This window comes from Corvus brachyrhynchos, unplaced genomic scaffold (genome assembly GCF_000691975.1).
Source record: "Corvus brachyrhynchos isolate BGI_N302 unplaced genomic scaffold, ASM69197v1 scaffold1, whole genome shotgun sequence".
NCBI classification, from domain to species: domain Eukaryota; kingdom Metazoa; phylum Chordata; class Aves; order Passeriformes; family Corvidae; genus Corvus; species Corvus brachyrhynchos.
The window spans coordinates 7,500,827-7,513,741 of NW_008237222.1; the positions used below are offsets into that span (position 1 = coordinate 7,500,827).

Here is a 12,915-nt window from a genome sequence, read left to right on the forward strand (position 1 = left end):
CTACTCCTGCCCCAGCCCCTGCCTCTGCTCCTCTCCCTGCCCCAGGCTCCTGCCCTGTCTGCCTCCTTCCCTGCCCCTGCTCCTGACAGGGCTCTGCTTGCCCTGTGCTCTCACTCTGCCCCCTGCCCCTGTCTTCTGCCCCGTCCTCTGCCCCTGCCAGCCCCCCTGCCTACCCCCCTGCCCCTGCTCGCGTCCCCTCACCGCTCCTGGCTCCCTGTTCCTCCTGACCCACACCCGCCTGGCCATGACCCTCTGCCCATGTGACCCTTCCCACCACAAGCTTCCATCGGAAAAACCCATCGGGCAGGGCTCAGAGGTCCCCGCTGCAGCTGTTTTAGCCCCATGCTGGTTTCCAAGGTGGGGATACCGTCCTGGGGGCTGTGTCACCTACGGTGGAGCAGCCTCTGCACTGAATGCTACCAGCACTGGTTTGCAAATGAGAAGCGGTGTGTGCTGTTTCTTTGGGGGGCGGGGGGGTGGTGGTGTTTTTTGTTTTTTCCCAGTGTCACAATTATTTGTTGGTGGCTGAATTTTATTCATTTATTATATTAATTTGCTTTGTCTCACATTCCTGGAGTTTTGAATCACATTTTAAGCCAAAATCTGTGGGCCAAATTCTGAGAGGCATTTTTACCTTCCTCTTTCGTTTTCCTCTCCTGCATCCAGCATCTCTTGGAACTGGGTTGTGAAAGACTGGCCTTCCATCTTGCCTACTGGGACAGTAAGATCTGTGTGCATTATCCTCAGTAAATATTACTTTTGCATTTGGATCTCCACTCATTTCCCTTATGACCCCTGACAGTCTTCTCCTAGGGTTTGATTATAAGTCACTATAGTCTGGACTGTACTGGAGTCTCGTAAGGCTTCGATTAATCCACTGCACCTAAGCATTGCTGTGCCTATAAAAGGAAAAGTTATGATTCTGAATAAGCATCATGCGGAAGAAAGAAGCAAAAGCATAAAGTATTAAACTTTCATCCAGCACCATAGGAGAGATGTAGTTATTAAATTTCAGCTGCTTATCAAACTGATATGAAAGTCATTTTGCATGATTGCTTTGCATCCTCGAATCTTCTGCTTTTATTTGCAGTGCATCTCTGCGCTTTCTTATTAGAAAAATACTCAAAGGATAAAAAAGCTGATAATATTATTCAGTTTTGACAATTAGGTAGAAAAAACATTTTAAGAAGTGCTTTTTTTATTGCAGCTAGTAATAATAGTGGTGGTCCTCCTGGTAGCAGTCTCTTCTGATGCTACCCAGGGTGATGCTAGCTTTACCCTATAATGGCCAAAGCCCTGATGGTTATACTGGTAAAGCTGCTAAGGAGTGTGAGCTAGGATGTCATTCTCAATATCACAAACAATGTACACAGCCACAGATTATTTTGTCTTCAGAGGTGCACAGTTTATGGTTTTTTCACTACCTCCTCCCTGTTTCAAGATTCACAAGTGGACTGGGGCTAGTGCCTGTGATGAGTGGGGCAAGAGGAACAGTACCTTCCTTGTCCTGGACTTGCCTGCAGCTGCTGTCCATTCCCTCAGGCTCACTGGCACGTTAGCCACTTCAGCAAACCTATCTCTGTCTATTTATAATCAATCTCCCATACGCTTCAGCTGCCCAGCAACTGCCTTTAATTATTACCTCCCCACATTGTGGTTCCTTTCCAGTTCAGCTTAATCTGCTCCTTATGTTTTGCGTGTGAATTTATGCAAAACTATAAGCATTCATGGGAATGGGGAGCCTTTAGAAGATGAGAGCAAATCATCCCATCTCCCACAACTCTCCCTTTCCCCACCATGGGTTTCCACAACTTGATGCTTCGTTGTTTTGTTTTCCAATGTTCCAATCATTTCTTCAGTATTCTCTCTGCCTTCCCATTTTCTGTCAATGCTTCCCCATCTCCTGCTGGGTTTTACTCCTCTATGATTTAATTCACTCTCAGCAACTGTCACAAAGCTGATGGCTCCCTAGCATTTATCTCTTTATCTTTGGTTGCTACCTTCTGTCCACTCCTTTCATCTCAGACTATCCACTCATATCAGTGTCCAGATGTCTGGTCATAAGCCCAGGATAGCAAAAATGCAACCTCTTTGAGCCATTGTTTCTTCACCATTGTACAGAATTATTTCCCTGTGGCATGATGCTGGAGACTATTAGCACCATACCTGCTTTTCACAGTTTCTCTTCCAGATTTAATTTCTAAAAATCAAGTCTCTGTTTTTCCAATCTTTATGAAATATATCTCTGTTATATTAAAAGACCTCCTTAGATCATGCTGTCTAGATTTGAGTTGTCATCCCCAGGCTATGAAAACTTTTTCCCCTCTGAATTTTGTACCTCTACATACAGCAATTTGCCCCATGTGCAAGACAGCTCACAAGAGCAGTCTTAAATACTTCTACATGCTGAAAAGATCTGGAAAGGTCAAGTTTTCCTCCCTGGGAGAGGAATTCCCGTGGCTATCCCCATGTAACGCATGTCTTTGAATTAGCATTTGGGCTGTCCTGAATTCAGGGTGGGGTAGTTCACATTGTAACTCAGGGGGCAATTTTCTTTGACCCCTTAATGACAATTACTTTCCGTGGTACTCAGCCACCCACAGAAATCTTGGTCCTCAGAGCAGGGGTGACTCTCACACTGCATTAGGGAGCAATGCAATTGTTCCAAGGAGGTTCAGAAGCTGGAGGGATCTGGGCTGGCAAAAGGGATGAATTACAGAGGAAATACTTTATCAGGAGAGAAGGAGAGTTACAGTGTTGGGAAAAATATTCTGACAGTGAGATGTGCTAAGCTGGGTGGGGGCGAGGACAATGTCTCCTTTGCAGGATTCATCATCAGAATATATTTATTACTGTGTTGTCCAAAGTACTTTACAAATTCTAAGATATGATTGTATCTTACACCTTGGCAAGGAACAGAACAGATGTCCTTATAAAGGACAATTTAATCAAGGAAAAATAACAATTAGGCAGGAATTTGCTAAAGGAATCAGTAACTGTTAACTCATGGTCAGCCCAAAAAATGTAAAAATTATCTGGCTGAATTGTGCCGTGCTGAGCTCTGACTGCTCAAAATCTACATTTCAGTCTTGTACAGTTTTTTGTACCAAATAGCACTTTACAGAAATAAAGTAAAAAATATTATCTTATTTCACTGTCTGTGGGCTAATATTTTCTCTCTGAAGGTTGCTAACTCCATTTCCAACACAAAAATCAAAGGCAGGTCACATGTTGAAAATATATATAATGTCCTCTGCAGAGTGCTTTAACATGCCCAGCAGTATATTCCCACTTTATTCCTAGAAGAGTAAAATTACAGTGTGTAGCAGGGCTGGCACCATGCTTCCATGCCGTGCAGACATTAGAGCAGAGGGAATGATTCACAATGAATAGTTTAGTCAGTAAGTTTAGCCCTTTTTCTGCTTATGGGATCTCCATGGGCAGACTGAGGTTTCCTTGAGTTTATTATGCAAAAGAATTCAAAGAGATCCTTTTTCCTCTCTAAGTACTTCTAATTGCTCAGGAACACTTCTCTGTGAACATTCCCCAATCACTTCTTGAGCTTTGTGAGATATGACTGCTTTGATGAGTCACATGGTGTTGATTTATTTTTCCAATGTGTTCAGTGTGCACATATTCATGTGTATGAATCTAATACCCAGTTTCCATCAATACTTATGCATGCTGTTCTGAAATTCTCAGTGAATAGCCACAATAGTAATAGAATCCTACAAATGTCCCTAGAAAGCAAACACAGCTAGAAGACAGTATGGTTGAGAGCAATCCATTTGCAAATTCCAGTAAATGAACAATGGTTGATAGCAATCCATTTCCAAATTCCATCGAAGGCACTTTTTTTTTTTTAATGGCATTTAGCCAGCTATAGTAGATTCTGTGAAAAATATTGTCAACTCTGCTTTCCATTCATTTCATCCTGTGTTTCTCTCTTCTCATGAAGTAGCTGTGGGAAGGAAATAATAGCAAACTTCTCCTCCCCCTCCCCCCGCCCCCCCCCAAAAGCAACCAACAAAAAACAAACCCACAGGTTTAAAGTAAATATCTTTGAGCACCAAATAGCTATCTCCTATTTTTCAAGCCCAGACTTAATACATTGCAGTTGTACCTGGGAGGTCTATTTCGTTCAGCACCTACTCGCCTCCAGGATGAGGATTCAATTAAGAAATATAAAAGATAATATGATGCTATAGGGACAAAAGTACTTTTGAAACTCTAGCCAGGCTTTCTGTAAATAGAGGTACACTTCTTTGAAAGCAAACATTTCCTGTTAAAATGCATCAGCTTTCTATTCTGTGATCCTCCACTCCAAATTATAATAGAAAATATATAATGGAGCATAAAAACTAACAGATGAGAAAAATGCACCTTCAATGTGAATTTCACCTCCTAGCTGCAAGGCTATCCTCAAGAACCTCACTGTAGCTGCAGACTGTTACTATGGCATAAATTAAATAATCCTCACCAAAATTCCTTATGATTTTCTAGGAAAAGTGATGTAGTATCCTTTCTTCATCTGGGCAACTAGAACAAAGATGTGAAAAATCATCAGATTTTGCCTACTCACTTTGTGAGACAATATAAAAGATTTTCCAAAGCATTTATACTGTGCAATATTTCTTGTGCACAGGGCATTGGATGGGTGACTTTGCTTACTTGCTGAGAGATCTAGGTCCTTCAGCAAGGTTTGTTTTGGATTGGGAGATGAACGATATGAGGGATCAGAAGTGTACAACTGTGAACACTTCAGGATGCATTATTGCTTCTTCATTGCAAAGGGATAAGAAGTGAAGTCCAGTCCTTTGGACATCGTCGTAGTACTTGCTTTGCACCTAAATTTTTTGTAGCTATTGAAACAAGGCTGTTAAAACTAGTGAATAAATTCACTATATAATCAACAGAAAACCTGAAAACCTCCCCATTAATTCTGCCTGTTTGGGATTTTATCCATAAAATTTATGTTTCATTTACACTGGTTAGGCAAACTGGAACTCCACTCTCAGGAACAGGGCTGGGTTGTAAGCAATAGGGTGAGACAGCATGTTCTACACCCTCAGGTGCCTGAACCAGGAGACCCTGCCTTGCCCTCTGTCGCAGCCAGCAGAGACTTTGCCATTCCCCCTCAGTGTGACCAATGCATACCTCGGGGACATGGAGACAGTATGGGATCCAGTCCTTATCAGCAGTCGTCATGTATAACCCTAAAAGGGCCAAACTGGCACAACCAGAGCAGGTTTAATCCAGATATTTTCCAGTTTTTGAGTGCTAAAACTCACAATGTCATTGCTTACTTTAAATTTCATAGGTGCATTTCCATTGTGTTTTGGAAGTATAGGAATTGAACAAGCAAAAATATAATTGTTTGTTCTGGCCTTCACACAGAAGTGGTAGAAGACAGTTACCCTCTACATAACCTGTTATTAAGCATGAGATGGAAAACAATTTGAATGGAAGTTACAGTTACTTTGTTTAACAGCGTAGTGAAATCAGAATTCAGGCCTATAAATTTTATGTTAAGGCTCCATAGAGGTGGATGGAATAGATTTCCTCTTCTTCCTTCCAACATTTAACATTTTGCTCCTTTTCTTACCTCTCTTCTGGTAGCACTCATGCACACCTTTCTTCACATTTGTTATTCCTGCATAGTCTCATATCCAACTCCTGCTCATTTAGTCATTCTTCTCAAAGCTGGGGCTAGTGTCCATACCCACGTGTTCCTCCTTAGCCACGTCTCAAGGTTGCCATGTTTCTCAATGTTCTGGCCAATTTCATATGTCATGTTCTGGACCAACATAATTTTTTTCAATTTTTTTCCATAATTGTCAGAGATGGAGCGTGTACACCTACCAATAAGTGTGTGCTCATTTGCTCCATGTCCAAAGTGGCTGGTCTTTTTTTCTTGTTAAACACAAGCTCTTCCAACCCCCCTCACTCAGAGAAGCTTTTTCCTCCTGCTGCATATCCTTTGGTCTCAATCAGAACCAGAGGAGAGAGATGGTCTCTGCAATTAGTTGTGGATCCAGAGATCCAACCAACTCCAGCAAGCAGGACCAAAGACCTGCTCAAGTGACAGGGCTACATATCTTAGGAAATGTGATGTAACTGTACAACCTGATCGACCACAGACACTCTGACAAATATAACAAGCCTCTAATAAGCATAAACAAATATTGTTGGGTTTTTTTCCAGAAGCTTAAGGTTTGACCAGTTTTCAAGGCACAGTTTTAAATTGCAGAGCTGTTGAGGAAACAACTGAGAGGTATATTTATTTTTAAACACTGGCACATATTTTCCCTAATCTTGTTCTCAGAAGTGAATATTCACCTGAAACAGAGCCATACAGCAGAAAAGCTCTGACCTGAATGTTAAATTCTGGCAAAGCAATATCTGCTTCAAGCAGATTTTGCCAAAGAAAATTTCCATCCACCCTCATTATAGATGTGGATATTTCAGAAAAAAACCTAAATTCCACATTAAAGAAAGAAACTGTAATAGCAATACTGGAAAATTAAGTTATCTAATTAAACATCAAATACAAACAAGATGGTTTCCTTTTTCTGGGCTTGGCCCATCAATATGTAGCATTCCTAACCTATGGTGAGAATGAATATCTATCCACCTGAACTTTTAATATGTTAATTTCTTAACAGGATTTATCAGAAGGTAAGCACTTCACACCTCTTCTGCTGATGGAGTGAAATTTTCTGACTATAAGGAAGAAATATGAAGTGTACAAACTGTAGGTTGTGCAACATCCCTTTGAGAATATCCTTCTGGGTATTGGTCACTGCCAGTAAAGGTTGATTTCAGACAGGAGAAGCATAATTATCCCCATTAAAAATCTATACAATTAACAATACTTGCCACACAGTGGAGTCTAGGTTACCATGGTACTGCCCTATCTCAAGAGTAGGAAATAACTGTGGTATATCAAATTCCATCTCATGGTAATTGTTACTTTTTTACTGACCACCCATGTGGCATTAAAAGTCTCCTGCTCAACTAATTCACCTATTTTAAAGCATATTATGGCTATATTTATTCTCCATTCCACCTCAAATCACTAGTTTTCCAAGTACATAATGCTGGGTTTTGAAATACCCCAGAACATATATTTATGTGATGAGTAGGAAAGAGGCATTGAAGGTGGAAGAGGAAAGTGGAAAAGAAACATACTGGGGGCATGGGGCTCAGGGGAGTGTCTGAGGTGCCTCTGTCCAGTAGAAGAGAGATGGGAAAGGAATGAAGGCAAATGTGAAATATATGTATCATTGATAATTTTCTGACTACACAGGAATATGCTGCTGAAGGAGACAGGAAGAATAAATTCAGCAATATAGGAGATGAAGAAGATGGTGAAATTGTGCCTGACATGATGATTGAGCTCCAAAGAGGGGCTAACTCAGAACTGTATAGAAAATTTCCTTCCATAGACTTATCCCACAAGCAAAAAAACCTACCCCCACTGCAAGGAGAGCTAGGGACTGGTGTATGGTGAAACAGAAGGAGATATGTGAATGGAAGAAGTGAGTGGGGAAAAGAGAGAAGGAAAAAACCCAAACTGTGAAACAGGGACATGAGAAAGATGGGGCAGTAAAAAACACACTTTAAGATCTTAATAGGCAGGAAAACAAAATGCATTTGGTTAAATTTTGCACCTGAAATGACCCTACCTTATTTGTAGGGTCTCCTTAAACATGCTGATATTCCAGCAGCAGCAGCAGCAAAAAAAAAAAAAAAAAAAAAAAAAAAAAAGCTGTGACATGCTTTCAAAACAAAATACAAGTACATACCAGTTAATTACTTCACCTATTACCCACCCACTCCTCCCCCCCACCAAGATTTATAAAAGTTTTCTAGCTTAGGGAATGGTTTACACTTTTCCTTCCAAATAATATATTTTTAAAATATGTGCATTGCTTTGAGACACCCTGGTTTGAAGGACAATTTTCTAGGATGTCTTGTTTTTAGCATCCTAGGTTCTGGTATGTGTTATATCACACAAAGTTATGTTTGGGAATGTCCTTATCAAAGGAGAAACTGCCAGATTATTGTACAGGAGAAAAGAGAATTTTGAAAGCTACAGTAAAACTTGCCTGATAGTTGAGAGATTCAGGACATATTTCTGAACTTAACATAATTTTCACTCCAGCTTTACAGTTCACCTTTAACACATATCACCTTTTAAAAATATTTCCACAAGCATCATGCATGCTACCATCAGAGTGTCAGCTTTAACTGCGAATTCCCTGGCTTCGTTATCTGTTTAAGTTTAGCTGCTTATCGCTGAGGCAGCGCGATGGTGGCCACGTCGCAGTGTGCAGGTGGGGAGGCTCTAGGTACGCAGAGAAGCTCTGATGGAGCAGCAGATCCCTGCCTGTGCTCAGCTTTTCACACACCATTATTGCCCTTGTGCACAGGGTTAAGGCAGGAGGGACATTGTCTGTAGGGTGGGCTTCTGCAGGATTGGGCCCACAGCCTGTTAAAGACAGGCAGATAAATCTGAGCTGGACTCTGCATTAGTTTAACGTGGCTCTTTGTATTTATAAACAGCAATATGCTGCTGTTACGAAAGCTATTTCATTTAGTGCCATCTTACATTCAGCAATTTAATTATTCTCTTAATTATTGAAACATTCATCATAGTTTTCCAATTGATTCATGAGGGGCTGGCTGCATTTCTTTAACTCATTAATATAGTGACAGAAAATTGACAGTCTTTTTGCTAACCTCCTATCTCTGAATGGTAATACTGGGAATATAAAACCTTCAGTCTTTTTTTTTTTTTTAATTTTTAAAATTTGTATTATTATCACCAGCAATAACTATACTCGTAAAGACTCATTTAGTAGCAAAGGAACAGAACGATATATGAGGAAACCCTAATTGTCAATGGTTTTCATAGTGAATTTTGCAAACTAATATCTTCCTGAGACCACATTTTTATTATGAAATGGGTGATAAAGCAGAGATAATTCTAAATCCAAACACATGTTATATGAAATAGATAAACCCAAGATAAAAATTAATAGTGACCTTGCATGCTGGGATATTAGAAATATAATCAAGCATATATATCAGTCATGGCTGGAAAAGGACAGGGAGATGCCCACAGGTGAAAGGTTAATTTACAGGGTTTTTAAATGCATTCAAAATAAAATCTGTGACATCTCTCTTCCCTTCCTTGTCCTGATTCCGAGTGTTATTGTTATTGACTGTCTGCAAAACTACTACCTTAAAACATGTTCCTAACTTGCATTAAAAGAAAGATTTCATCTTTCCTTTATTTTCTTCTATCTCCTTTATTTACAGGCTGTTTAAGTAAAGGCACAACATTCTATGTCTCTATAATTTTTTTGCAATTGTTATTTATTTCACTTTTATAGTTTCTAAAATATCTGGTGCTACCCTCAAAGACCTTTCTCAAATTCATGAGTTTTCTCTCAGGAGAGGTTGTCCAGAGTTTGAAGCATACAAGGTCTCATCTTAATGCTTATATGAGTACTTCTGCCCTTGGAAATTATTCTCATCTTCACAATACTATGCAAATCAACAGCTACTTCCCTGTGCTTCCAGCTAGGACTTCTGAATATAGTGTGAGTAACTGGAAAATAGCTAAAAAAGAGCGTCAGAAATATAAAAGTTCAGCCCTGAGCATGTCTATATGTGCGTGTATATATATGGATGTGTTTGTAGATGTGTGTACTAGTCATATACTGTAGTTTGAAAAGTGGATCTGTGTAAATCAATGCATTTATTTAGCTCTCTCACCAACTCTCTCCCTGAGTTAACACCCCAGCACACACAATGCTAGCGAAGGTGATTATCTCTGCTAGCATAATTCCTCCGTAACATCTGCTTTCGCCCATAACACTCCACTAATTTTTCCCTCATTTCATTACACATAATTTTCTTTCAACACAATCTACATGTATTAAGTGGTAATGACTTTCCAGTTAAGAGCAAATCGACGCCAAGGGACCCCCCCCTCGATTGCCTGCCGTGCCTGACTCCGGCTATTAAAGATAAATTTGGTGCCTCAGAAAGCTGCAGTAAGCTAATCAATCAATTAAGCGGTTAGGACATACATTATCAAAATTCCACAGTGCGGGGATGCGTGAGAGCATGCTGACATACTTGGTATGATTTTAGGAATAAAAAAAATTTTTGAGGTTGAAAGTCAGTATTCAGTGTCTTCTGAAATGAAAACTCAAGCTATTGCACACTACCGATGGCAACTTTGGTGTCTGTGCTGGTACAATTTCCACTGCAGCTTTTATACCTCGTGCAGTTTACTAGTGATACCAGAATGGAGCTGATGACACAGTAAAATCTATTTTTAAACGATATGAGGATTCTGGTGCAGAATAAGGCAATGCTATTCACAGTTAAGCTGGATGTTCTGTCCCTAACTTGTCATTGTGTCTCTAGGAACTGCCACAGCTTTAAAACACTGATTAATATTCTGTATTATGTGTTGCAAAAAGGTGGTTTAAGGACAGAATGGCAGCCATCACATCCTGTTGTGTCAAGTTTTATCTTCAACATTGCTTTAATATTCATTCGGAGTTTAATTTTGGAGAGTATTTAAAGCTAGTAAAACAGATTCTAAAATAAACTGAAAATTTCTTTCAACTTTTTTGTTTTCTAAAAAAACAGCTCCTAGTGACGTGATGTCCTTTGCAGGACTGACTTACAAAACAGCTTCAACCCAACCAGAAAAAGTTACATTCACCGATAATTGAGTTACATTTGAGTACAAGGAAATAATATACACAATATCACTTACCAGCCCTTCATTACTTTGTCTATCTGTGTTATTTTTGGCATTGTGTCGTTCTTTATATGGACAAATGATTTAACCAGTTAAAGGTTTTTTAAATATAAAAATATTTTCTCTTGCATCGTGGTGAACAGCCTGCATGCCAATATTTAGCCACATGCTAAGGAAATTGAAACAAAACCCCAAAGACCATAAGAATTATACAAGCAATTTTTATAGCTCTGTCAGGACTAATACAAAAGGAGAGTTAAATGGAACTTTATAGCAGGATTCTGAACAAGACAAAACATGGAAAAAAAGACCTATTTTCTGAGCAATCAGTAAATTTATAAAATATGTAATATAAAAGGATCATTACAACACTTAGCCAGTTACTTTTCCTGTCATTTTTAAGCATATTGCCTAAAGCTTTGTTATCATAGTATTGTAGTTATCAGATGAAACTACATGGCAAAACTCCCTGCTTACTTTTCCAGAGTGTTTTCCTCACTTTCTGCAAATTACATTGGAGCATATTCAGTGCATACACTTCTACTAGTGGAAAGAACCATAACATCTTTTTACTGTCTAAATAAATATTCCTTAGCAAAAAAGAAGCATGTTGTCAAAGATAAAAAGGGTGGGTTTGTTTTGTTTTAAAGTGTAATACAAATAAAGGAGGTAACTCAATGGCTTCTCTCTGATGTGTTTGCATAAGGAAAAAAGCCCTGAAAAAACTCTAAAAAGAACGGTACAAATGCATATGATACAGGCAAAACACTTAATCCAAGCCCTGCATGTAAAACACAATTACAGAGCGTTAATAATAGCAGATATAATGAAATAAAAAAATCTACCCACAGAGAATATACAAGTGCGTCCTTCAAAAAAACCCCAAACCAGCATGTTTCAATAATATGATGCTGTCCTTTCCTTTGTGGCATTCTTCATTGACTAGGCTGATAATGAAAAGATGTCAGGGAGATTCACAGTTTAGAGTTGTATTTTCTTCCTTTCTTTTGTGCCATTTCTTCCCATTTATGGCTGTTTTCCTGCCTTTGCTCTGTATGGAGGGTATGAAATATTTCAGAGTTATGTTTTCTTGTGAGATGTAAGGCTGAATTTGACTTTATTATCATTACTAAGAGCATGCAAGTTAAGTTTACTCAGTTGAAAAAGACACAATGATGTTGTTCTTCTTGATATAGAAACAGCTATATTGGCTTTTATAGGTTTTTTAGTGTAGGCTTCTTCTTCTTCTGTCCTAGATTTGATAGCTACTCTATCAGCTGGAATTATTTTTTTTCTTACTCGTTCTCTTTTTGAAAAAAAAAATCATTCTGATTTATCTGAAAGCACATCAAAACATCTTTATCTGTTCTAGTGAGTGAGAAATTCCTTCAGATTAAGGGGGAGAGATGGGGGAGAAGGAGGGAAGAGAGGCAAACAATGAAAAAAGCTGAGACCAAACCAGTTTGCCTTCTCCTTTTGTGCAGTGCGTGTAATGACTGAACTTTTGACTTTAAAGTTTTTCTCTGGTGCAGTACTGTAGAAAAAAACCCAAATAAACAAACAAACAAAAAATATCCCCTCAGTGCAAAGACCGGTCTAAGGCAATACCTGGTGAGTGGAATTTTTTTTTCTTTGGTTGTTGTTGTTTACTTGAAGCAGATAAAACACCCACCTTAAACCCGCCCTCTATTCAGTTCAGCAGCACCTCCATACTCCAATAAACCGTTTTCATTCCATCTGGCGTGCGTTTGCTCTGAAGACATTTTCCTGTCAATCTCTCCTGCCACATTAAAAATCTGTCATTACTATTGCATTGCCGCCTGGCTCCTGAGATTTGTCTGACTGCTTTATTGCTCCGCTCATTTTTTTTTTCTGCTACAGCCGAGAAGCAGAAATAAAGGTTTGTTGTTGAAACATGGCCGCAAGGAAAGTAGGAGGCACACATCTGTCAAGGTATTACCTTTCTTCAACCAGGGATTAAGGTGTTTTACTGCTCTCGCTACTGAGCAGTCACACTGAATAAATTTTCTCAGTAGAACATAAAAATGAACTCATACATTTTGAACTGGGTTTCATTCTTTCAAGCCAACCCATATAATTATGCAATGGAATCAGTGTTCAGGGGA

General features: G+C 39.2%; 1 long non-coding RNA gene across 7 annotated transcripts in view; it reads right to left on the bottom strand.

The window, feature by feature from the left end:
* Positions 1 to 12,915, bottom strand: part of LOC108445404 — a 57,168-nt gene that overhangs the window by 15,432 nt on the left and 28,821 nt on the right. The window contains exons 2-5 of one of the 7 annotated variants that reach the window (XR_001860252.1): positions 12,462 to 12,569; positions 7,689 to 7,715; positions 4,481 to 4,539; positions 205 to 3,961 (exon numbers count right to left, since the gene is read on the bottom strand). This is a non-coding gene — a long non-coding RNA (uncharacterized LOC108445404). The other 6 variants (XR_001860253.1, XR_001860250.1, XR_001860248.1 and 3 more) reach the window with 6 other exon arrangements.